At 52.1% G+C, this 4,947-nt stretch overlaps 1 long non-coding RNA gene across 1 annotated transcript; it reads right to left on the bottom strand.

Annotated features, from left to right (window-relative positions):
- Positions 1-2,961: 2,961 nt before the first annotated feature.
- LOC136006764 (uncharacterized) lies at positions 2,962-4,610 on the bottom strand. Its single transcript, XR_010609253.1, has 3 exons — positions 4,540-4,610; positions 4,197-4,291; positions 2,962-3,730 (listed from the first exon to the last, which is right to left on the bottom strand). It is a non-coding gene; the product is annotated as an uncharacterized LOC136006764 (long non-coding RNA).
- Between the last annotated feature and the right edge of the window lie 337 nt (positions 4,611-4,947).

Genomic DNA, 4,947 nt, shown 5'->3' with positions numbered 1-4,947 from the left:
TGGGCAATGCAGACCTAGGTAAGTTGGGCACTGCAGCCCTAAGTAAGGTGGGAATTGCAGTCCTAAGTAAGGTGGGCACGGCAGCCCTAAGTATGGTGGGCACGGCAGCCCTAAGTATGGTGGGCACGGCAGCCCTAAGTATGGTGGGCACGGCAGCCCTAAGTATGGTGGGCACTGCAGCCCTAACTAAGGGGGGCACTGCAGCCCTAAGGAGGCCCAGCGCTGCAGCCTTAAGTAAGGTGGGCAATGCAGACCTAGGTAGCTTGGGCAATGCAGCCCTAAGTAAGGCGGGCACTGCAGCCATAAGTAAGTTGGACACTGCTGCCCTAACTAAGGTGGGCACTGCAGCCCTAAGTAAGGAGGGCACTGCAGCCCTAAGTATGTTGGGCACTGCAGCCCTAAGTATGTTGGCACTGCAGCACTAACTAATGTGGGCACGGCAGCCCTTAGAGGCCCAGCAAAGAAGCCCAAAATAAGCTGGGCACTGTAGTCCTAAGTAAGCTGGGCACTGCAGCAATAAGTAAGGTAGTCACTGAAGCCGTAAGTATGGTGGACATTGCAGCCCTAAGAAAGTTGGGCACAGCAGCCTTCAGTAAGGTGGGCACTGCAGGCCTGAGTAAGGTGGGCACTGCAACCCTAAGGAGGCCCAGCACTGCAGCCTTAAGTAAGGTGGGCAATGCAGACCTAGGTAAGTTGGGCACTGCAGCCCTAAGTATGGTGGGCACTGCAGCCCTAAGTAAGTTCGGCACTGCAGCCCTAAGTAAGGGGGGCACTGCAGCCCTAAGTAAGGGGGGCACTGCAGCCCTAAGTAAGGGGGGCACTGCAGCCCTAAGTAAGGGGGGCACTGCAGCCCTAAGGAGGCCCAGCGCTGCAGCCTTAGGTAGGGTGGGCAATGCAGACCTAGGTAGCTTTGGCAATGCAGTCCTAAGTAAGGCGGGCACTGCAGCCATAAGTATGTTGGGCACTGCAGCCCTAACGTAGGTGGGCAATGCAGCCCTAACTAAAGTGGGCACTGCAGCCCTAAGGAGGCCCAGCAAAGAAGCCCTAAATAAGGTAGGCAATGCAGTCCTAAGTAAGTTGGGCACTGCTGCCCTAACTAAGGGGGGCACTGCTGCCCTAACTAAGGGGGGCACTGCTGCCCTAACAAAGGGGGGCACTGCTGCCCTAACAAAGGGGGGCACTGCTGCCCTAACTAAGGGGGGCACTGCTGCCCTAACTAAGGGGGGCACTGCTGCCCTAACTAAGGGGGGCACTGCTGCCCTAACTAAGGGGGGCACTGCTGCCCTAAGGAGGCCCAGCAAAGAAGCCCTAAATAAGGTGGGCAATGCAGTCCTAAGTAAGTTGGGCACTGCTACCCAACTAAGGTGGGCACTGCAGCACTAAGTAAGGTGGGCACTGCAGCCCTAAGGAGACCCATCACTGAAGCCGTGAATAAGGTGGGCACTGCAGCCCTAAGTAAGGTGGGCACTGCAGCCCTAAGTAAGGTGGGCACTGCAGCCCTAAGTAAGGTGGGCACTGCAGCCCTAAGTAAGGTGGGCACTGCAGCCCTAAGTAAGGTGGGCACTGCAGCCCTAAGTAAGGTGGGCACTGCAGCCCTAAGTAAGGTGGGCACTGCAAGCCTAAAGAGGCCCGACACTGCAGCTCTGAGGAGGCCGGGCACTACAGACCTGAGGAGGACCGGCACTGTAGCACTATGTAAGCCTGGCACTGTAGCTCTAATTAAGATGTTCACTACAGCCCTAAGTAAATTGGGCACTGCAGCCCTACACAAGGTGGGCACTGCAGCCCTAAGGAAGCCCCACCCTACAGCCCTAAGGAGGCCCGGCCCTACAGCCCTAAGTTAACTTGGTCACTGCAGCCCGAAGGAGGCCCGGCACGGCAGCCGTAAGCAAGGTGGGCACTGCAGCCCTAAGGAGGCCCGGCACTGCAGACGTAAGAAAGCTGGGGACTGCAGCCCTAAAATGATGGGCACTGCTGCCCTAAGCATGGTGGGCACTGCCGCCCTAAGTAATGTTGGGTCCTGCTGTCCCGAGGAGGCCCGGCCCTGCTGCCCCGAGATCTGCACTGGAGCCTTAAGTTCTCCAGTCAGAGGCCAAGTTCTCCACTCAAAAACTAACTTCTCCATTGAAACATTAAGTTCTCCATTCACAAAGACCATCATTCATAAAGTAATTTTTCTATTTAGAAACTAAGACCATCTTTCTGACAGAAAGTTCTCCACTCTGACACTATGACCAGGACTCTGAGACTAAGTTCCCCTTTCAGAGACTAAGACCTGCATTAGGAAACTAACTTCACCATTCAGAGACTAAGTTCACCATGCTGAGAATAAACCAGCACTCAAAGACTGTGTTCACCATTCTGAGACTAATACTGGTACTCTAAGACTAAGTTCACCTTTTGAGACTAAATTCTCCATTCTAAGACTAAGACCGGCCTTCTGAGACTAAAACCGCATTCTAATACCGACACCAAAGTTCTCATACTGACACCAGCTTTCTAATACTAATAGCAACACTCTAAAAGCCACACTATCATTCTACAACCAATCCCATTAACATCGACCTTGCATTTAGTTTAGACTGCCACACCAACACTCAGAATTTCTTCCCTAATGAGTGACAACAGCCCCAACCTGTCTTCCGAACTCCTCAGGAACTATGTTCCCGAGAACACCGAAAATGCCCTGCCTGAGAAAATCCCGTCCCTGCACCGGCCTGCACCCAAACATAGGCGATGAACATCACCTCTCAGACTGGCCAGGACCCGAGAAAAAAAACCCAGCTGGGGGAGGATAAACCCCTCCCCTGGCTGTTTTTTTTTTTTTTTCCTAAAAATCCAAAAAGGAGAACTCTTTCAGTCTACAACACACTCCCCACACACAAGTAAAGCACCAAGCTTACACCGAACGCATCACCCTCCAACTCCATGCCGCCTCCCACAACTACATGCCATGGTCACAACATTTCCTAAGCAAACACATATACACACACATGCAAAGAGAACACTATAGACTCTGTGACACCAAAAAAAGACAAACTCTCTCATGGAAGACCACTCCCAAGATGGAATGCTCTGTCTGTCTCGATCACCGGCGGGTCGATGGGACAGAAACAGTGAGGCTCCCGCAGAGCCCCAGAACGAAGTCTGACCTAACCGTGCGATTCCAACACTGACCGCCGAAACTGCTGTGACGGTCCGGCTGTGAGCCCGACTCTGAAACTGTAATTGTTGCGATGAAACACCCTCCCTTTACCTCTCCCCCGTGCTACCTTTCAAACTCTTGCCTGCCATCCTGACCTCATCTCCTGCCCTCCTGACCTCATCTCCTGCCCTCCGGCTCCAAAAAGGAGTCTATCTATTCAGCTTCCGCAGTGGTGTGGGTCTCGAGCCAGCCTCATGGCTCGGAGCTCCCATGTCACAGTCCCAAAAAAGTTTCCAAATGGTGCTCTGGGGCTCCCCTCCCCTGCAAGACCTGAGAGAGCAGAGACGAGTGACTGTCGCTCTGGGGAGAAGTGACTGACCCTGCAGTCATTCTCCTTACCTCCCCGACTCCCTGCGAGTACTCATCCGACACCAAAGGCGACTGCGCAGCAGCTGCGAGAAAGACTGTGAACCCTGCCATCGTACTGGGCTATGGTGTCAGTCGCCAGCACAGTATAAAACCCTCTTAGCTTCGTACATCCCCTCTAACTGTGCGGCTTCGCCTCTCCCGATGCGGATGTGAAACCTGAGAAATAAATAGAAATTAATGTCTGCCGATACGGTGCTCGAAATGTCGGCCTTCTCTGTGCTAAGCCCTCCTGCCGCTGAGTTACGTCACCCTTTGACATTTCAAATAAAAAATGCCTTCCGATACTAAAAACTATTTTGCATTGAGCTGCTGCTTCAGCCGGTTAATGGCCTCTCAGTTTCACTGGCAAGGGGGCTAGACAGAGTCAGCTCTGGGCAGACATACATTGAAAGAACAGAGCTGTAAAAACAACCTGGAGCTATGCCCTGAGAGATTACTGAATTTGAGACTCTGAGGCACGACCCCCAGCTGTGCTTTAGCTTTATAAAGCCATAAAAGCTCAAACTGAATAGTAACCTGCTCCCTTTACCTGCCCAAAGACACTGCCTCTTTAACAGCCTTTCTTCCCCACCGACCTTACAACTCCTTCCTGCCCCTCTCCGGGCATGCTCTTTTAACTTACCTTTCACGAGGGCAGAGGTCCAAAGACACACTTGAGACAAACCCCTTTCTGGCTCACCAGTACATTCCTTCTCTAGCCATATACCTTTTCTTCAACTGTAAAAAGGAACGGGAATGATACACCGTTAACCAGGACATCTAGCAAAGATTACCTTTGCCACAACTCCTCTCCCTGAGAACAGCTGCAGGTTTCTTCTTGCCTCACCACCACCACTTACAAATATAACACCTAAAAAAACTCTACACAAAGACACTTAGTAACGCACACACTGGTAAGCCTTAATATGAGCTGAAGGTCTTCACTGAAACAAGACCAATTCAAGCCTACCCCCCAAAAAACACACCTGAAACAAACCACAAAGCTCTAAGACCAGAAAACCTGAGCTAACACCAGAGAACACAACCTGATGAGAGCTGAACCCCAAATGAGCTCCCTGAGCAAAGGCTCTGCCTCATATACCACAAACCCCACCCGCAGCTCCTCCCTCAATGGGCTGGGGCAGGTGAGTGGCAAACCACCACCTGGGATAAAAGCACCTTGATAAGCCACAGCTCAGTCTTTGTATTACTTGGCTCTGGTTCTGTGGCTGCTCCCTGGTTGTACCGGAGCTGATCCCTGGCTGTTTGGTGAGTGCCCTGCCTGTTCTGCAACTTCTCACTGTTTTTTCCGTGTGTATTACTTGGCTTTGATTTTCTGTTGTGTTTTCTCTGGTTCAGATAGGTGAGACTTGGAGATTCAGACTTTGGGGCTG

Source organism: Lathamus discolor, unplaced genomic scaffold (assembly GCF_037157495.1).
Source record: "Lathamus discolor isolate bLatDis1 unplaced genomic scaffold, bLatDis1.hap1 Scaffold_66, whole genome shotgun sequence".
NCBI classification, from domain to species: Eukaryota; Metazoa; Chordata; class Aves; order Psittaciformes; family Psittacidae; genus Lathamus; species Lathamus discolor.
Note: the sequence above shows the minus strand (reverse complement) of the source record. Positions and strands in the feature narration are given on the sequence as shown.